General features: G+C 36.4%; 1 long non-coding RNA gene and 1 pseudogene across 2 annotated transcripts in view; both read right to left on the reverse strand.

Annotated features, from left to right (window-relative positions):
• Window positions 1-22,409, reverse strand: part of LOC118016583 — a 452,221-nt gene that overhangs the window by 211,434 nt on the left and 218,378 nt on the right. For both annotated transcript variants that reach the window (XR_004680865.1, XR_004680867.1), the window contains exon 4: window positions 2,114-2,189. This is a non-coding gene — a long non-coding RNA (uncharacterized LOC118016583). The remainder of the gene's footprint in view (window positions 1-2,113; window positions 2,190-22,409) is intronic.
• Window positions 8,282-10,646, reverse strand: LOC118016581 (annotated as a pseudogene).

Consider the following 22,409-nt stretch of genomic DNA (forward strand, 5'->3'; position numbering starts at 1 on the left):
AAAGAAAGAAAGAAAGAAAGAAAGAAAGAAAGAAAGAAAGAAAGAAAAAGAAAGAAAAAGAAATTTAAACATAACCCATTTGTCAAACTCTCGACCACCAGCCACAGTATTCAGCTACCCTGATGGGAGAGTGGTAGATCTACAAAGCAGAGGGTAACAAGGCTTGCCTAGGCTCTCACTGACTTTCCATGTATGTCTTGCAGCTTCCGTACATCAGTTTATAGATTTATGGGATCTCATATAGGGAATCTTTCCATGTAGTGGAATGAGATGGTGTGTGACCATCCTTTATTTAATGTTATCTAATGGCAAAGTATTTAAGAGGAGTATTTAAGAGTCTGTCAAATTTAAAGATAAGTCACATATATATAATTTTTATTAAAATTAAATTAAATGCATTAATTAAATTAAAAAATGCATTTCAAATTTGTCTACCTTCCTGTGATAATAAGTGAATGTCGATGCTAAAGCACCCAGAAGATTAAAAAACAAACAAACAAACAAACAAAAAACAACAAAGCAGGGCTACTGGGTGGTGTAGTCAGTTAAGCATCTGACTCTTGATTCTGGCTCAAGTCATGATCTCAGGGTTGTGAGATCGAGCCTCAGGCTCAACATTGAGCGTGGAGTCCGCTTGAGATTCTCTCTCCCAAAAAAAAACCCCCAAAGAACAAAAAAAACCTCACCCTTATTTGCTCCCTCAAGGTAAAGGTGACATTTTAAACATGAGTGGAAAGAAATGACTACATGATGAAAGAATTTTAAGGTAGAGACATAGCATTTTGAAAACAGATCTTTGGAAATGGAAACGTGACTTTGCTGCCAAAATTAAGTAAGCATATTATCTATTTTTTTAAGCCTCATTTCTTACACTTTTAAAAACTTAGAAACACAGTTTTCTAGGCTGTTTTAAAATCATCTACGCAGAGTTTCACTGAATTTAAACCAGTAAAAATGTAACAAAGGAAAACCTTTGTGTTAATGGATAAGAACCACTAACTCAATGACATCATGGAACATGGAAATGTACCAGGTAAATTTCAACAAAACCTTTCTATTTTAGATACGAAAAAAATTATAATTTCACAAGTGGAGTCAAGTTTGCACTTCATCCATATGAATCTACTTATCTTTATTAGATATCTTCTTCAGCTTTGTTTTCATTAAAACCAAGTGTGAAATTAAACTGGACTTACGAGCCAACATTGCATCACGATAAAAGGAATATTTTCAAAACAAAAGCACACTCACTCAAGTTTTGCTAGATAGTAATTATAAATAACAATATGACAAAGATGTATTCCATTAATATTAAAACTTAAATACTTAAAAAATAATTGTTGCAGAAGTCTCTGTATTTCTATTTTTGTATATTCTATAATAAACATATTAATAGAACACCACATGCACAGATTTTTTTTTTAGAGATTACTTTTTTAATCTATGTAAGACCATTTGAACACAAGTCCATTTCTGGAAGAATGGAAGTAATTGACTGAGTTTAGGATTTTTGCCACCCTCGTGTGAGGGGGCTCTGGGTCAGATTTAATCGGATTTAGAGAGTTCTGGAGGAAATTCACATACTTTAATCTGTTACCTCTGCTCCGAATAGTTTTCCTTTAACTTTTGGAACCGAAATCCACAAATCAAATCCATTCATATTTTAATAACAGAAAGTCCTGTCTTCCACAAACCCAGATTAAACCCAGCATATTTTTAATACTATTCTCCCCAACTCCTCATTTAAAACACCCGAACTGGCCATCTTGCTGAACATGGGGAAGAAGGACTCTCAAAAACAGTTCGACTCCTCTAAGATGGAATAAATACAATCTGTATCTTAAAGAGATGTTTTCATTTAAAATAAACTTATGAAGAAATTAAAACTCAACAGTCAAAGGAATGGACTTCTCAAAGAGGAGGACAAACATCGTGAGGTCAGCCTCCTCTGCAGTATCTCCAAGGGGTCCTTTTGCTCTGAGTAAAGTTTCCGATCACTCCATCACTTGCCTAGTTCACTGCCCATGGCCACCAACATGTGATAATATCAAAGAAGAGCCTCCCCGCCCATCCACCACCGAACGTTAGCCAAATGCGTCACACAGTTACTCACCCACAGTGTCGTTAACAGAGAAAATTGGGGAAAGAAGAATTTCCTTCCTCTCATCTGCAGATAATCATCTTCTGTCCTAAAGCATAAATTTTGATTACCCAGATTATTTTAGCTTTCAGAGTCACACGGGTTATTAGTGGTAATAAAATCATTCAGCTTTATAAAAATTTTTTTAAAAATTTCCAACCACAGTGTTTAAGAATCTGACCTCACAGCACATTATCCACCCACTATGGTAAAGTAATTTTCTCTTTGCTGTCAGTGTGATCCTTTTTTCATTTCTCTAGCTACAATTCAAAAAGAAAACAAAGTGATGTGACTGAACTCATGAGGGCACACATGTTTGCAGCCAAGGAATGGGGTTTTTTGTTTGGGTTTGTTTCATTTGTTTTTCCATAGAAATCTAACTAGCCTACATGGATGCCAAAATCAAGAGCTTATGCACACTGTCCTTAAACCCAGTGGAGGCGATCACCTAATGGAGAGGTGAAATCCTTCCAGCTCAGCTAACTTTGTCCTTACCACCCCAATGACTATGGCTTTGAGACATAGCTCAAGGACTCTGCCCTGACTGTCCTAACGAAACTTCTAGAAACTTTCCTTCCCTCAACTATCCCTGCTAAAATGTGCATTAAAGTTTATGTTTATTTTTAATACTTGTTCATTTCTAATACCTAAGCCTTCACAAACCAGTAGGCAAAAATTACTATTTTCAACAAGTGTCTCACATTTCAAGGAAAATGCATGTTGGCAAAGCTATGAAACAGCAGTATTCTTTGTGGATCCATGTCTATCTCTGGAGCGAAGAATCAAGTTTTCAAAGAGCCCAGTGAGGCATGCAGGAATCCAAGCAGGCACTTGGAAAAGCACTGTGTTCTAAAAAGCTACAGAAGTGTATATATAATATGATTCTGTTTTGTTTTTTTTTTAATTCCACATACTGAGACTGGGAAGCAGCAAACAAAATACTTCTAAATGTTACGAGTAGTAGAATCACATTTTTTTCTTTTTTTCCTATACGTCCCTATGTTTTCCAAAATATCTGCCATAAACTTCTATTTTTATAACCACATTGTTTTAAAGCATATGAAGTAGAGGAGAAGAATTTTCTTTCCATTACTGCTGGTCTGAAGCATATATTATCTGAATTTTAGAGCATTTGGTTATGAGAAAGATTTCTCCCAACTATATTTGTGCTATATCCAAGAGACAAATTATGTCTGCTTTATATAAAGATTTCTTTTAATAAACCATATTGCAAATTGTTTGCTTTTACAGTCACTAAATCACCACTCTGTTTGAATTCCTCTTGGTCATACCTAGTCGAGTATTTAACAAAACGGGAATGCTTAACAAAGAATTACCATATAGCAATTGCTTTGGAGATCTTGTTCAATAGTTTTTAGGGATCGTGACTCTATTTTTCATAATTAAATAACTCTCTACTTACTACACACTTTCACCGGATAATACATCCTTCTGCTGCTGAGAACAAGTAGGTAATGCTAATATGTTTTCTTCAAGTAAATATGTTAGGAATTTTGCAGGGTTGAGTAGAGTGGGAACCAAAAGAAGACAGAGAGAGCTAATCATTGGTTATATATAGCACATACATCAAGGACGAAGGTATGAAAAATGTTGGCTTGAATAAGAAAACCAAGAAGAAGAAATTTTCAGAAGTGTTTTGTTTAAAAAAAAAAAATAGTCTATTCAACAGCTGAATTTGAAACGGAGTTTACCAGTTGTTACAGTAAATATATTCAAAGTGAATCATATAACCACTAATTAGGTTTGAATCACTCAAGTGTACATTTGCTGTGACAACAGTTTTCCCTTTACAGATCATCCCTCTATTTATAAAAGAGCTGAAAATTAACATTTCCTGCTTTTGTCAAACTGAAGCATCTTTCAATGTTCCCAGCAAACATCTGAAGGATTCTTGCATCCTGAGATCATCTGGCCATTATGTTTTCAAGTGTTGTCTCTTTTCAAGAACTGGGTGAGACACACAGAATAAGCGATTGCAGATTCTCTGTAAAATAGCAACAAGAAGACAACAAAAATACCCGGTGTAGGAAAGATCATGGGTTACCATTCATGGCAGATGGGAAGCAACATAAATTGACAGTGGACGTTTTCCTTCTGTTTTGCACATGACTAACCACATGTGAAGCCTGAACCCCAGAGAAATAAAAAAAAACAAGGTTGTGTAGCTGTGTTTTTAATACTGTGATTAGTAGTATATCCAGATTTAAACAGATTTTTTTTTCCTCCTAATTGAAATCGTTTCTTAAATAACATCATTTCAAGAGCATGTGCTGGTTCCAATACCAAATACAGCCTAACGCCCACTCATTTTCACAAGTATTCATCTCAAAGGGGGACAGTTTTCTAGGTAATTTTAATATAGCATCCCCTAATCAAATCAGCCACACTGAGACACTGCTGTCAGGAAGGAAGCAGTGTTTTTCTCCAGGCCTGACAGCTGCAAGTGCTAAATAGAGGAAGAATATTCTCATTCTACTGTGGACTGGGTGCTCTCTAATCTCTGAAAAATAAAAGTGCTGTTCAGGCCCTGAAATTCACTGCACATTAGAGGACATCTTAAGATCTGTAGCGTAGTCTCAGGTCTTAAAGGAGTGAATAAAGTCATGCTTTGTCATGGGATTTACCCAATTCCCCAAGTGGCACACCCACAGTCAATTGCATAAAGGTCAATTACCTAGAAGATGTTTCCAACTTATTTTTCTGAGCACATTCTTATCTTCAACATCTTTCTCATATCTTACTCTTTTAAGTTTTCTTTCCATTTCTTTTTTTTCTTAAAATCTCTATACTTCCTCATGCTCCCTATAAGCTTTTTGTGATTAAGTAATTCCCCAAGTTGAATTCTTGGCAACACATTATTCTGAAATCCACTCAAAACTGATATACTGAGGTCACTTTTTAAGAGATGAATGATCCCACTCTTTCTAATCTACTGCTATAGTCATGCCCTGTCATTCCCTAATAATTTTGCCTTCTGCAATACCCTTTGTATTTTATTGTCAAGCCCATGCTGTTTCTCATCTATGAAATGCCTTTCACATACCCATGTTCATCCTTCACTGTCAAAATGGCACTCATCTTTCAAGGACTCATACAAATAACACCTTTTCCCTGTAGCTTTCCCCTGAGTGTTTTATTTATAATTACACTATGCTTTGGCTAATAAAGCCCTTTCTCACCTGGAAAGTTTTCCTCTTTGACAAGATCCTACAGACACATGGACAGAGAGGTAAAGAAGAAAGAGATATGCACCTAGCTAGCCAAGTCAACTAAACCAAACTTACTAATCAATAAGATGGTCGGTGTCAGAGCTAAAGAACCCTCACAATCAATACCTCTCCCCAGGCACCCATTAGTCAGCATTATACTCTGTAGTTCTGGGGCTGCTCTCTTATCACCATAAACATCTTGAAGGCTTATTTATATTTGTAACTCAGCATCTGGTCAATATCTACTGCTACTCAAGGCTTAACAAATGTATGTTGAAACTGGCTGAATTTTTCTTTTTTTTTTTTTTTTTAAGATTTTATTTATTTATTTGAGAGAAAGAATGAGATAGAGAGAGCATGAGAGGGTCAGAGGGAGAAGCAGACTCCCTGCTGAGCAGGGAGCCCGATGCGGGACTCGATCCCAGGACTCCAGGATCATGACCCGAGCCGAAGGCAGTTGCTTAACCAACTGAGCCACCCAGGCGCCTGAAACTGGCTGAATTTTTCAACTCTAGTTTTTCTTGTTTGTTTCTTTCGGGGTTTTTCATTTGCTTGTTTTTGGTTCTGGTTTTGGTTTTTTTAGTACACATAGGAACATTTCACTGCAAGAATGATTACAAACAGTAAAACAGGCTTTCAAGAGGGTAGACGAACCCCCTCAATGGAAATTATTTTCAGTGGCATTGACCATCAATCATTACTACAGAATTTAAGTAAGAGCACTGCTGATAAAGGAATTTAATTATGGAAGATTCTTTTTTGACTTCCAAAGCAACAGAAGAATAAGAATGAAGTTTAAGATGCTATACAGACAAAAATGGTGAGTTTACAAAGGCAAAAGCAATTTGGTCTAAAAATTAAACAAGCTCTCACAGACTGTGATTCTAAACATCTCCCCCCGCCAAGACTTTACATTTCATTTAAAGATGAGTGTCATGACATTCAGCTTTCCTGGACTGAGGTTCAGAGTTGTACTCAATTGAAAAGCAGTCTGTTTAGGAAATGGTCCTCATTCTGATGTTGCTCTTTGAATGATCAGTTTGATCTCATGTTTCACACAGTAGCAACATGAACACAACCAATATTTCTGAGTTTTTTAACCACATGAATTTGAGAAAAGAATCTTTCAAATGACAACTTCTTGATATGTCTTTAATTAAGCAATCAAACAGACCACCCAAGAAAACATAGTTTTGTGTAATAAAACCTGCCCTTCAGAGTTATATTTTTGAATCAAAGCAACTCGAGCACATGGGGAAAAAAAGAATTATTTTTCTACAGAAACTATGCATATGATTTTCCTATTCAATTACCCCTCTGTCTAGTACAGTTGCATAAACAATACCATTCATTCATTCGAAAACTAGTTATTGCCCTTATGGGCACTGTGAGTACATACAACTCAAGATAGTCAACCACACAAAATAGCCAAGTTTTGCTTTGGCCTCATGTAAAGAGTTAAGTGTTATTGTTTTATGATTAAAAAAAGAGGCAGATGAGGAATAGGAAAGAAGGAAGAGGAAGAGGAAAAATTAGGAGGAAAAGAAGTAAGGAAGAGAAGGAAGGGGACACCTGGTTAGCTCAGTCAGAGGAACATGAGACTCTTGATCTCGACCCACATAGGAGGTAGAGTAAAATAAAAAACAGGGGCACCTGGGTGGCTCAGTCGTTAAGCGTCTGCCTTCAGCTCGGGTCATGATCCTGGGGTCCTGGGATCGAGCCCCGCATTGGGCTCCCTGCCCAGCAGGAGGCCTGCTTCTCCCTCTCCCGCTGCTTGTCTTCCCTCTCTCACTGTGTCTCTCTTTGTCAAATAAATAAATAAAATCTTTAAAAAAAATAAATAAAAATAAAAACAAAAAACAACAAAACAAAAAGTAAAAAAAGATACTTAAAAAAAGGGATGAGAAGAAATAATAATATTTCAAAGAAGTTATCCATAAAAAAGAAGTTATCTGTCTTGCTGTTGAGCATCATTGATAATTTGTTTTAGAATTGATTAAAGCAATACACACACACACACAGACACACACACACACACATCTTTTCCCGCAGCTTTGTTAAAAATTACATAAAACTACAGAAAATCAAAAATAAAGGAAAAAACCTCAAAGAAGCCAAAGGGAAAAAAAAATACCACACCTATAGAAGAACAAAGATAAGAATTACATCCGACATGTCCTCAAAAACCATGCAAGCAAGGAGAGTAGAGTGAAATAGCAAAAGTGTTGACAGAAAAAACCACCAACCTAGAATTCTATACCCTACAAAAAAATCCTTCAAAAATAAAAAAGAAATAGACTTTCTTAGACAAACAAAAACTGAAGGAATTTGTTGCCTGCCTTGTAAGAAATGTTAAAAGAAGTTATTTAGAGTGAAGGGAAGTGATATAGGTCTGAAACTCAGATCTACATAAAACGAGCAAGAGCATCAAAGGAGGAATAAGTGAAGGTAAAATGAAATATCGAAGATGTTGGGTTTTGCCAGCAGGGATGATCTGAGACAATACTCTTCTAGACATATGGCATAAAGTACAAATGAAAAAGAAATACATGCATATAGGAAAGTAAAATCATGCTATAGAAATAAAGGGATGGGTTTTTTTTATTTTTTATTTTTATTTTTATTTTTTTAAAGATTTTATTTATTTGAGAGAGAGAGCACATGAGAGGGGGGAGGGTCAGAGGGAGAAGCAGACTCCCTGCCGAGCAGGGAGCCCAATGCGGGACTCGATCCAGGGACTCCAGGATCATGGCCTGAGCCGAAGGCAGTTGCTTAACCAACTGAGCCACCCAGGCGCCCAGGATGGGCTTTTTTTAATAGGATGTTTACCTATGGCTTTCCATTAGACTGAATATAGAAGTGGAAAGAAATTTTAAATGTCTCTCAAGAGTTAAATTTCCATTAATATGTGAATAATCAGAAAGCATTATGATTACTTGAAAGAGACAGAAAAAGACATCAGGGACCTACTTCCCCAACATGCATCTTGGATTTTTTATTTTGTTTTGTTGTTGTTGTTATTGTTTGGCTGGGTACAGTATACTTTACTGATGGTACATGACAAGGTAGGGCTCTCCCAAATCTTCCCTTTTTCATGGGGTCTGGGATGGAAACTGTGTTGAGGTTGGGAGATTCTCAGTGTGTTGGGGGACGGATCGGGGTGAGGTCTCCCCAGCAGCTGAGGGCCTCTCTCTTCATCTTGCTCTCACTGGACCTGGTGGTCCAGAGGGCTCTTACTCCTTGGAGGCCATCTGGACCATAAGGCCAAATTCATTGTCATACCAGGAAATGAGCTTGACAAAGCAGCCACTGAGGGCGTTTCCAGGCCCATCATCAAAGGTGGAAGAATGGGTGTCGCTGCTAAAGTCACAGGAGATGACCTAGTCCTCAGTGTGCCCCAGGATGCCCTTGAGGGAGAACCTCTGATGCCTGTTTCACAACACTCTTGATGTCATGTATTTGGCAGCTTTCTCTAGGCAGCAGGTCAGATCCATGACTGACATGCTGAGGGTGGGGACACAGAAGGCCATACCAGTGAGCTTCCCACTCAGCTCAGGGATTACCTTGCCTACAGCCTTGGTGACACCAGAAGAAGCAGGAATGATGTTCTGGGCAGCCTCTTGGCCATCACACCATAGCTTCCCAGAAGGGCTATCCATGGTCTTCTGGGCGACAATGATGGTGTGGACTGTTGTGATGAGTCCCTTCATGATGCCAGTTGTCATGGATGACCTTGGCCAGAGGGGCCAAGCAATTGGTGGTGCAGGAGGCATTGCTGACAATTTCGAGGGAGTTGTCATACTTCTCATGATCCACACCCATCACAAACATGGGGGCATTAGCAGAAGGGGGGAGAGATGATGACCCTCTTGGCCCCACCCTTCAAGTGAGCCCCAGCCTTCTCCATGGTGGCGAAGACCCTAGTGGACTCTACAACATACTCAGCACCAGCATTACCCCATTTGATGTTGGTGGGATGTCACTCCTAGAAGATGGAGATGGCTATCAATTGATAACAAGTTTCCCATTCTCAGCCTTGACTATGCTGTTGAATTTGTCATAGGTGGAATCACACTGGAACATGTTGACCATGTAGCTGAGGTCAATGAAGGGGTCATTGATGGTGACAATATCCACTTTGCCAGAGTTAAAAGCAGCCCTGGTGACCGGGTGCCCAGTATGGCCAAATCCGTTTACTCTGACCTTCACCATCATGTCTTGGGGACACCAGCTGAGACTGCACCAGAAGATGCATCTGTCTGTCGAATGGGGAGGAGCAGAGACCCCAATTTTGTTGATTATGGTTATACTCAGTGGTGCACAGTTTAGTATTTAACAACCCCTTCTGTGGGCCAATATGAGCTGTTCCCACACACTTTCCCCCACTTTAAGACAAAGATGTTCAGCTTTCATTGTTATCATTTTGCCTATTGTTACTGACAAAGCCAAAGTTTTTCCAACAACATTTTCACCAAGAAAATTTCCAGCTTTGATGAACCCCCTTACCAAGTGTAATTTAATTAGAAATTAGAAAGTAAGTCAATAATGTTACTCTACTAAAACAACGGGTAAGTCCTTGGCATTTTAGACACTCAGACTGAAATCTGATCAACTCTTAGAAGACATGATTTTGAGCTTGCCAAGTAACCTCTGTAAACCTTTTTTCCACATCTCTAAATTGAATATAATACCAAGCCTGCCTTACTGTTGCATAAAAATTAAACTAAATAATCCATGTAACAAATATCCAGTAATGATTATATGTGGGATAACACACAGGCCAAAAAAATCACTCAAATTCCATCAGCTACTCTTATTCTTTGAGAAGAACAAGAGTATTTACAGTTATAAACTTCCAAACTAATAGTCTCTCTCGTGTAAAGTTATTTATAGTGGCACTTTAAATTTATTTTCAAAAATGAACAAGTACATTTAATTTAAAATTAATAAGACCATTATTGTGTATTCATTAAAATTTCATGTGATTATTGGAAGCATTTATAAGGTATGCAGTGGACTCATTACATAGAGAGATAGTAATTAAGCCTCAATAAATGGAATTTGAAATAATCATTTATAAAAAGATATTATTGAATTTGAGACCTCTTGTTTTAAAATCTATCTATAATATCTATTTTCTAGAGGCAAAGTGAGAAATTACATGTTTTGTGAATATTTAAACAAATAGAATTAATTTATGAACAGATGACAAAGGGTAACTCTTCCAGTCAGAAACAATCTGTTGCCTGCTAGAAAACCATAATGCAATCAGAAGATTCTTCTGACTTGCTTCTCTGCATCTCCTCCTTTTTCAATAATCAAGGTCATTACTTAATGATGTCAACAGAGCCTCCCCTTGCTTCTTGCAAACACAATAAATGGCAGGCTTATTCATGTGTTGTCACAAAGGTCAGTGTGTAATTGGCATCGCTAATAATACCTGTGTGATTTAATTTGATCTGTAGATAATTTCTCTGGTTTTCTTTTTTTTCCCTTGTGGTTTTGCAAGGGAAATGGCAATGTTTAATTCCACTTCTTTAAAACATTTGGGCACTTCCATAGCTAAATCATAAATTTCAAGAAGGCATCATGAGTATTTCATTTACAATTTTTTCCCCAGCTGCCATGCTAGCACAGTACCCAGAATATAACTAGGGAAGATTTAATAAAGTTTTCTCAAGTGAATGAATGAGTGAGTGAATAAATGAATAAAGGAAATAGTGCAAAAATGTCTTCAGAAATTACTAGAATTGTTCAGAGCAGTGCTTTCTGATCTCACATGTGAGCTCCTTTAATTTTTCTTCATACTACTTCTTATAGTTTGAAAATACATGTACATATGTATTTAATTAATTTGTTTAATTAATTGATGACTGCATCCCCCACTAGATTATTCTACTTACAGTAATACTCCCAACTTCTAGGATAGGACCAAGCACATAGTAGCATTCAGTAAACACTGATCAAGGAATAAGTGCTTCCTGTTTTGGTAGCTCTGTGAATTAGTAGACACCAAAGCTCTATTTTAAGATTCTATGTCCCACTTTATATGAGAAAACTCTGCAATAAAAAAGCAGTTTAGGGCGCCTGGGTGGCTCAGTCGTTAAGCGTCTGCCTTCGGCTCAGGTCATGATCTCAGGGTCCTGGGATCGAGTCCCGCATCGGGCTCCCTGCTCCTTGGGAGCCTGCTTCTCCCTCTGCCTCTCTCTCTCTGTCTCTAATGAATAAATAAATAAAATCTTAAAAAAAAAAAAAGCAGTTTATTTGATAATATTTATTACATGATGGCATATGCCCCAAGATTTTCAGTTGGCCTTTATATATGGGAAATCTTTAGAGATGGAGTTTCATCTCATTTTCTCCAAATAACCATGACGTGCAGACCAGCATTTGCATCCAAAAACACTTTTAAAATATGTAATATATATTCTAAAATATACAACATATTTTAAATTATATTTTAAATGCTCTATTTCTCTCCAGCCAAATGAGTTCCAGTTATTGGTCCAACTGTTTTATCTTACTTTTGAAGGTGGGACTAGTAACGTTATAAAAACAAACAAACAAACATGTATCTGGTCAGGTCTCAGTGAGCACCACAAAGTTGTCTGCATTTGTGGTCCATATTAAGCTAAAATATATTCAATATATAGCCCTACATACTGTCAATGTAACCTTTGGGTCTCTTTTTCTGCTCCAAGGGAAAATGCTGTGGAAAACTCCCCATACACGAGTTAATAGGCTTTTTCACCTTTTCCCCTCTCTCTTCTCAAAGGCGAGATGATTTCAATTTCAACATTAAGGAGTCTCCTATAAATATGTAAATTAATACAATACAAAGCAACAGTAGCAATAATAATAGCTACCAATTATTAAGGGTCTATTACTTCCTAGCACTACACTAAACTAAACATAAGGCTCATTTTAATATTTTTCTCAAGATCACATAGGTAACAGGGGACACAGCTAATATTTGAACCCACATCCATAAGAATACAGCAGAGATTCTCAACCTTGACATTGTTGACATTTTAGGCGAAATAATTCTTTGGTGTGAGTGGGCTGTCCTATGCCCCTACCCAATGAATGCTAGTGAAACCCCCTCCCCGTTGTGACAACCAGAAATTACTCCAGATATTGTCAGATGTCCCATAGGAGGGTAAAATCTCCCCCACTCCTTGCCCTTTAATGCCCCAACCCATCATCCCCACTCCCATGGAGAAACACTGGAACACAAGGCCCAGCTTCTTTACTATCATTCACTTCCTCCGTGAAGGAGAAGACTAAGAGTCCAGCATTCAAATTTAACCTATTTTAGTATTATTAAAATTGTAAAAACCAGTTAAGCACTCATATGTCAATTTAATCAAGCAGACTTCTACCTTAACAAGATATTCTAGGCAAACCAAACTTCACAAAGGAAGGTATTAAGTTATTGTGAAACTGATTTTCCTGGGCATTGTTTGGAAATGCTTCAATTTTAGAAAACCAAAGGAAAAAAAAAATGGACAAAAGCCAGAGTAGAGTGAACTTTTCATTTGCAAGCTGCATATCTTTAAGGAATTCAAGTAGTTTCCTAGAATTAAATCTATGAATTAAAATAGGATTCCATTTGTTGTTTATTTTCCAGTGATCTTTTCTGAAGTGGGGTTTACCTGAAATAAGAGTCAGAAATGTTTCTTTAAGTCACATACCGATGAAAGACAATTAGAAGGCAGTCAGGCAGGGACAAGGGGCCCCCGCCTTAAGAGGAAACCACCCTTGGGCGCCTGGATGGCTCTGTCAGTTAAGCGTCTGCCCTCAGTTCAGGTCATGATCTCCAGGTCCTGGGATCAAGTCCCACATCAGGCTCCCTGTTCAGCGGGGAGCCTGCTTCTCCCTCTCCCTCTGCTGCTTCCCCTGCTTGTGCTCTCTCACTCTCTCTCTGTCAAATAAATTCATAAAATCTAAAAAAAAAAAAAAAAAAGAGGAAACCACCCTTAAAAAGACTTCACACTACCCTGGAAGGAGCCCACCACCCTTTCCCACGTGATAAATAGATAACAAAAGCCTGATTGGATGACAGGTGCAGGGAGGCTTAATCAGATTAAAAGAGCACCGCCAACAAGCCCATAAAACCGCCTACACTTAGAAACTCCGGTAGCAACTCTCTCGGGTCTCTGCCCTCTTTGGGATCTTTGTACTATCACTCAATAAACCTTGCTTTGCTGCTTACCACTTCTATCTCTTCATTCTTCGAAGTGGCATGACCAAGAACCATGGGCATGGAAGAAAAAAATCCTTTAACAATATCTTCTATCACTTTTACCTAAAATCAGAGGATCAAAATTCCAAATGATTTTTCTAATTGAAGAAATCAATTAAAATGACATCTTGGAATTTTCAATAGTAATTCCTCCATCTTTAATAAAAAAAATTAACTTTGTTTCTCACACACAGAATTACACTGCTGTGTTTTGTTTTTGCTTTTTTTTTTGGCACTCTTCATTCCAAGTTTCACTGTAGGTATAAAGATGGATAGTACTGCATAGTCATTTGCTTTAAACCACAATTCAATCACTCGGTATCAGAGACGAAGTAAATTTACCTGCTAACAGTAGTCACTGTAGTCACTTTGTTCCTAAAGACAGTTTATTTATTCTCCTGCTCAATAAAACAAGTTATATGTAAACATCTTCTATCTTCACAACACCAAGACTGATAAAACATTCCTCTAGAGTAAATGAACTTTAAAAATTAAGTATCAATAACAGTGAGACTTTTGCTTCCAACCATGATGACGTAACTGGTATCAATTAACCCTTCTGGGAAAACAACTCCAAAACTGGACAGCGTATCTGAGACAACTATTTTTGAGAATTGAACATGTTGAGAAAAGGAGGACACGTGAAACTGGTTCCATGTTTGTTGTAGCTTTCTGCCTACAGACACTTTTTGGATGATGCACAGAAAAGTAGCCCCCAAGCACAGAGTGGTGAGCAAGACAATCTGAGTGGAGGAGAAAAGGTCAGAGTCTGGGTCTGCAGAAACAGCTGACTTTATAAGACAGAGGAGCAAAAAAAGAGAAGGAAGCACACATCCAAGGACCCAGATGTCAGTATGATAGTTCACCTCAGGCCCTTGGCCAAGAGCAGGGCTGTGCGTGTAAACAATGACATGTCACAGGTGGAAGGTGCAGGGAGACACTGGAAGAGGCAGTCTCCAAACCAGAGGCAGGAATGTCACCATGCACATTGGCCATTCTGCAGAGATCCCAAAAGGTCATGCCTTACAACTCAGGACTATGCCCTAGATGGAAGGCCATGACCAAGGTCTAAGGACAAAATGGAAATAAGTCTAAAACCAAGCTCAACAAGTACAAGAGGATTCACTAATAACTGCCTGCCAAGAGAAGAAAAAGAAAGAAAAAAACACCAACGCTCCAATGAAGACAACATAATCTACTGGCAGGAGGGGTAAGGAATTCGGAAGGTGTATAAATCTACCAACAAAGCTCAAAAACACAAAAAGAAAAAATGGACAGAATCAAATCCAAAACATTGATGGACATGTTTCAAATAATTAAAGTATAATAAAATACAGAGTTTAGGCGTTCATTTGAATTTTGATAATTATGTATACCTACCCCCATGCCTGCTACACATATACACACAAAAAACAAGATACAGCACATTTTCATCACCCTAAAAATTTCCTAATACCCTTTTCCAGTCAAACAGCTACCTCAGTCCCAAGCAACCACTCTGATGTCTTTACCATTGTTTAGTTTTGTCTCTGGAGTTTGTGTAAATAGAATCATGTAGCATGTACTCTTTCCGTGTTCAGTTTTGTTTGCTTAATATAATGATTAAACATTCAGATTCAAACACCTTGTTGCATATATCCATCGCTTTATTGCTGTATATACTTTTCCATGGGTGAACATATCACAGTTTATCCATATTCCTTTTGAAAGACATTTGGGTTGTATCCAGTTTTTGCCTATTATGAACAAGGTCACTATAAACATTCTTCTACAAGTCTTTCTTTTATTTCTCTTAAAAAATACCTAAGAATGAAATTGCTGGGTCATAGATTTATGTTTAACTTTATAAGAAACTGACAAATACTGTTCCAAAGTTGTATTGCTTTAATCTTCCAATAAAAAAATGTAGGAGAATTTCAGGAGCTCCACATGTTCACCAATATTGGGCATTTTTAGATAAAGATACAGTTATAGACATAGATACAGGTTTAAATATACGTTGTTGTTAGATATATAGGTATCTTTTTTTGCTATTCTAATTAATGTGAAACAGTATCTCACTGTGGTTTGAGTTTTTTATTTCCTTGGTGAGAAATGATGATAAACATTATGTGTTTAATGAATGTTCATATATCATCTTTTGTGAAATGTCTATTCAAGCAATTTGCTCATTTTTAAAATCTGGGACATTCATGTTCCTATTATTGAATGTGAAGTGTTCCTTGTACTTTTTTATGCAAGTCAAATGTATGTGTTCTGTTTTTCCCAGTTTCTGGCTTTTATATTAGATTTTTCTTGATACTAGTTTTACATTTTATATTTATTTATTTCATGAGATCTTTTGATGAAACCCACTTTATCAATAATTTCATTGAAGGTTTGTGCTTTTTATGCATCAAGCAAGAAATCTTTGACTCCACCAAACTCACAAAGATATTCTCTCTTATTTTCTTTTTCTAGCATAAGCTTTATGATTCAATAAATTTAATTTCAATAAATTTCCATCACAAATTATTTTATTATTTTATTGAAATATAGTTAACATATTACATTAGTTTCAGGTATACAATATAATGATTCAACAATTCTATAAATTGCCCAGTGTTCATCCAGATAAGTAAGTGTATGCTTAATCTCCTTTATCTGTTTCAGTCTTCCCCCCCCCCCCACCTCCTCTCTGGCAACCACCAGTTTGTTCTCTTTATTTAAGAATCTGTTTCTTTGTTTGTCTCTTTTTTTCTTTGTTCATTTGAAAGTTTCTTAAATTCCATGTGAGTGAAATCATATGGTATTTGTCTTTCTTTGACTGACTTATTTTGCTTACCTTTATACTCTCTAGCTCTGTCCATGTTGTTACAAATGGCAAGATTTCATTCTTTTCTATGGTTGAGCAATATTCCACTGTGTATATATACACATCTTCTTTATCCATTCACCTATGAATGGACGCCTAGGTTACTTCCACAGCTTGGCTTTTATAAATATGCTACTATAAACATAGGGGTGCACATATTATTTTGAATTGCTGTTTTTGTTGTCTTTGGGTAAATACCCAGTAGTGGAATTACTAGATCATATGGTTATTCTACTTTTAGTTTTTTGAGGAACCTCCATATTGTTTTCCACATTAACTGCACCAATTTACATTCCCAACTGTGCATAGGGTTTTCTCCACATCCTTGCCAACACTTGTTATTTCTTGTTCTTTGATTCAAGCCATTCTGACAAATGTAATGTGATATCTCACTGTGGTTTTGATTTGCCTTTCTCTGATGGTTAGAGATGCTGAATATCTTTTCATGTGTGTGTTGGTCATCTGTATGTCTTTTTGGAAAGATGTCTATTCAGATCCTTTGCCCATTTTTTAAATATTTTTTAAAAATTGTATTTATTTATTTGAGAGAGAGCACGGGGGGAGGGGCAGTGGGAGAGGAAGAGAGAGAATCTCAAGCGGACTCCCCACCGAGTGGGGATCCCCATATGAGTCTCAATCCCACAACCCATGAGATCACAACCTGAGCCAAGATCATGAGTCAGCACCCAACAAACTGAGCCACCCAAGAGCCCAAGTTGTATAAGTTCTTTATATATTTTGAATACTAACCCCTTATCAGATAAATCATTTTCAAATATCGTCTCCCATTCAGTAGATTGTCTTGTCGTTTTGTTAATGGTTTCCTTTGTTGTGCAAAAGATTTTTCTTTTTGTGTAGTCCTAATAGCTTGTTTTTGCTTTTATTTCCCTTGCCTGCCTGAGGAGACATATCTAGAAAAATGTTGCTAAAGCTGATGTCAAAGAAATTACTGCCTATGTCTTCTAGGAGTTTTATGGTTTCAGGTCTCACATATGGGTCTTTAATCTATTTTGAGTTTATTTTTATGTATGGTGTCAGAAAGCGGTCCAATTTTATTCTTTTGCATGTAGCTCTCCCACAGATTATTTTTGTGTAAAAATTTGAGATAGAGGTAAAGGCTTCTTCTTCTCATTGATATCCAGGCGTTCCAGTGATGTTTTTGACAAAGACTTTGCTTTTTCACTGATTTAACTAAACACTTTGATCAAATATCAATTCGCAATGCATGTACTTGCACACGTACTCATATTGTTCTATTTCTAGATCTACTCTTCTGTTTCATTGCCTTAATGTATTCTATCCTCATTTATATAGAAATGTGCATTTCTATATTTTATTAAACATATATGGGAATATGTGTATACATCACATACATATATTTTCTGGACTCTCTATTCTCTTCTGTTAATTTATTCATCTGAACACACTAATCACGCATTGTCTTATCTCCTGTAGATTTATAGTAAATCTTGAGGCCAAGTACAGTTAAGTCCTCCAACTTTGTTCTTTTTTGAGATTGTTTGGGCTATTCTAAGTTGTTTGCATTTCCATACATATTTTGGAATCACCTTATTATTTCTTCAAAATAGCCTGTTGGGATTTTGATAGAAATTGGATCTATAAATCAGTTTAAGTACAACACAGAACTTAACAATATAACTCCTCCAATTCATGAACATGATATTATATATTTATTTAGGACTTCTGTAATTTCTCTCAGCTGCATATCATAGTTTTCCATCTGGAGATCTAACATATCTTTCATTAGATCTACTCCTTGGCATTTGATGTTTTTAAATACTATTATGATGGTATTGGTTTTTAACTTAATTTTCAAATGGTTTGTTGAATGTATATAGAAATGTAATTGATTTATATGTTAATGTTATATTCTCGATCTTTCAAAATACACTTTTGAATTTAATCATTTTTCTTATAAATATCACGGTTTTCTAAGACCACAATCATGTCATCCACAAATAATGACAGTTTTACTTCTTGTTTTTCAATCCATATTTTGCTTATCTTGTTTTTCTGTACTATTTGAATTGGTGTGGATTTCTAGCAAAAGTTGAATAGAAATAGTGAGAATAGATATTTTTGCTTTTTCCAAAATTTAAGGGAAAAGGGAAAACATTATGTATGATAGTAGCCATAGATTTCTCATAGATGAATGTTTGATATTCAAATGACAAATCAACATCATTGATTCCTGGGATGAACTCATTGGTCATGTTGTATTATCCTTTTTATGTGTCAGTAGATTTGATTTGCTAATTTTTTTTAAAGATTTTATTTATTTATTTGAGAGAGAGAGAATGAGAGAGAGCACATGAGAGGGGGAGAGTCAGAGGGAGAAGCAGACTCCCTGCCAAGCAGGGAGCCTGATGTGGGACTCGATCCAGGGACTCCAGGATCATGGCCTGAGCTGAAGGCAGTCGCTTAACCAACTGAGCCACCCAGGCACCCCTGATTTGCTAATTTTTAAAGAGAATTTTGTGTCTATATTCATAACAGGTATTTGTCTGAAATTTTATTGTTGTGGTTTTTTTTTTTTTGTCTATTAGAAGTTTTAGTATTTAGGTTATGCTGGCCAAAAAAAAAAAACACCAAAGAGAATTATGAAGTCTGCCTCTGCTGCTATTTTTCTGAAAGAGCTTACATATATTGTAATTATATATAAATTAAAAATATTTGTTAGAATGCTTGGGGAAAGACATCAAGGATGGAGAGTGACCTATAGGGAAGAGAGGGATTTAGTCTTCAAGAATTCAGCTCCTTGAGTGAGTAAATATAGCACTATTAATATTTTTTATTTCTTTTTATGTTAATTTTGGCAATATCTGTCTTTCAAGAAACTTGCCCATTCATCCAAATTGTAGAATTTATTGGCAGAGAGCTATCCATAATATCTTATTGTTTTCATTTTGACATCTATAGTCTATATACCTATTGATGCCCCCTTTCTGACTCCTGATGTTGATAATTTGTGTGCCTCCTTTTTTTTCCCCCTTGACGAATCTTGCTAGGGATTTAAAATTTTTTTAATCTTTTTTTAAAACCAACTTTCTATTTTGTTAGAAACACAAGACTAAATTAAACTTGAAATAAGTAGAATGAAGTAAACAGCAAAGACAACAAATGGAAATCATTGACAAAGAAAAGACCATATAGAAAACCCTAATAAAGCCAAATATTAATACTTTGAAAATTTTTTAAAAATTAAAAAGTATCTAGTAAGACTGAAGAAGGAAAAAGGACAAAAATTCAAATCACCTGTATCAGGATTATCACTACATAGACTACATATGTTAAAAAGTACCTTTATACCAATAAAATGGACAACTAAGGTAAAATGGACAATTCTGCAAAATACACAAATTACCAAAGTGACACAAGAACAAAGAAAATTTTTAAATAGCCATATACCCATTAAAAATTGAGTGTTGGGCGCCTGGGTGGCTCAGATGGTTAAGCGTCTGCCTTCGGCTCAGGTCATGATCCCAGGGTCCTGGGATCGAGTCCCACATCGGGCTCCCGGCTCAGCGGGGAGCCTGCTTCTCCCTCTGACCCTCTCCCCTCTCATGCTGTTTCTCTCTCGCTCGCTCTCTAAAAAATAAATAAAATCTAAAAAAAAAAAAAAAAATTGAGTGTTCACGTACAACCTTTCCAGGTTCAAATGTTTTCATTTGTGAATACTATCAGATATTTAAGGAGAAAAAAAGTTAATTTAAGTGGTTTCTCTAATGAATTCTGTCAAATATTTGAAAAAAAATAATCTTTATACATACTTGAAAAAAATATAGGTGGACATAACATTTCCTAACATTTTTGTGAGGTTGACATAACCCTGACACCAAACCTAATGGTTATAAGAAAAATAATTACAGATCAACATCTCTCATGAATGCAAAAATCCTCAACAAAATATCAGCAAATCATATCTGGAAATATATAAAAAGAATAACATAACAAGACCAAGTGAGATTTATCCCAGGGATGCAAAATTAATTTACCATTTGTATAAATTGATGTCATTCACCACATTAACTGAATGAAAGGGAATACATGAGTACCTCAATATATACAGACCATTTTTTTAGCAAAATTTGGCACCCCGTTATGATAAAACAAAAATCCTTTATCAAACCAGAAAATAAAGGAACTGCCATAATCTCATAGAGGGCACCTTTTTCTTAAAAACATCTACAGCTACCATTATACTTAATGGTGAAACAGTGAATTCTTTCTTCCTTAATATTGTGAATAATGCCAGGATATTAACTTTTAACAAGTCTGTGTGGCATTGTACTAGAGGTCTTAGACAACAATTAAGGCAAGAAACATAAATGAAAGTAATAAAGATTGAAAAAGAAGAAGTAAAACTATACTTTATCCAAATTTTTGTTGTGGGATGTTGGAGTAATATATTTATACTGGGAAATACTTACTATCCATCAACAGAAAAACCAAACTGATTATACAAACAACATAAATAAATCTCAAAAAACATTATGATGAGCAAAGAGAAGCCAGATACAAGAGTATGTACTATACGATTGCATTTATGTGAATTTTAAGAAGAAGCAATGTATAGCAAAAGATTTCAGAGAAGTGGTTGCTTTCAGGAAAAGGGTTGCTTTCTCTTTTTGGCTGGAGAAACAATAAGGAAATCTGGGGTGATGGGAATGTTTTCTATTTTGATAGAGTTTTGGTTATGTGGTTGGGTGCATATCCCAGAACTCATTAAACTGTACCATTTAAGATTTATTTCACTGAACGTAAGTTACACCTCCACGAAAAAATATAAAGAAAATGCACCAAAAGTCAATAAATCAGGCAAAATGAATCTGTTGCGATGAAAGTCCAGATAGTGGTTACACAATGTATGGAATTGGGATGTGAGAGAGAAACGAAGCAGCCTCTCCAGGATTAATAATGTTCTGAGTCTCAATGTGGGTACTGCTCGTGCCGATCTGTTTACTTTGTAGAATTTCGAGTACACTGATGATTCTGGCATTTTTTAGTAGGTTCAATATAATTAGCATTTCAAATTTTTGCCGCTAGACATCACAAAAGGCCTCTCCATCAATTCCTAGTTGGAAATGCACATACTGTGTCAGTGGTACAATTGCAATGTAAAGAGGCTGCTAGGTGTACCGCCCTATTGTGCATAACAACCTCCTAGTGGAAACGCTTTAACCTGTTACTATGACAGCATGCTTTAACTATGGCATTCACAGAGAATAAATCTTTTCAATCTAATCTGTCCAGTCGCTTTGTTATTAAAGATGACAAGGAGGAAACAGCGAGCATCACTAGAGAAATCACAGCAATATACATCTGTCACATTATAATACAGTGGGATCGGAGAGCATTCAGGAGTGTCATCATTGTAATTTCAGAAAACCAAATACTATTTACGTGATAACATCCACCTGTATCTCTTTAACTTGTATTTTCAATTTGCTGCCTGTTTACATCTATTCAAAACTTGAAGTGCTGCCTGTCATTAAATGCTATGTAAATAAGTTAGGCCTAACTGTGAAGCTAACAGGGAAACTTCAGCATCTGGGGCCAGAAGATTCTATTTTAACAACACGCATATGGTCCTTGAAGCATAGCTCAAGCATTTTGGTAGACATGCCAAGATTCAGCGAAGGAGACAGACTTTTGCCGCAGATGAAACTATCTTGCAGTGAAAGAGAACAGATTAATGGAAGTGTCAGGGTTCTTTGGTTGCAATCTACAGAAACTTGTTCTGGCTAACACATGCAAAAAAAAAAGAGAGAATTCATCATAAGTAGATTTGGGAATTGCTCATGGGATTAAGGTGAGGAAGGACAACAAGGAATCTGTGAGGCCTTGAGAAAGGGCACTGAGGGAAATGTACATTAGACACTGCTTGGTCCCACCTCATATCCTCTTGGGTCAACTTTT

This window comes from Mirounga leonina, unplaced genomic scaffold (assembly GCF_011800145.1).
Source record: "Mirounga leonina isolate KUSES-001 unplaced genomic scaffold, KU_Mleo_1.0 Mir_168, whole genome shotgun sequence".
Taxonomy (NCBI): domain Eukaryota; kingdom Metazoa; phylum Chordata; class Mammalia; order Carnivora; family Phocidae; genus Mirounga; species Mirounga leonina.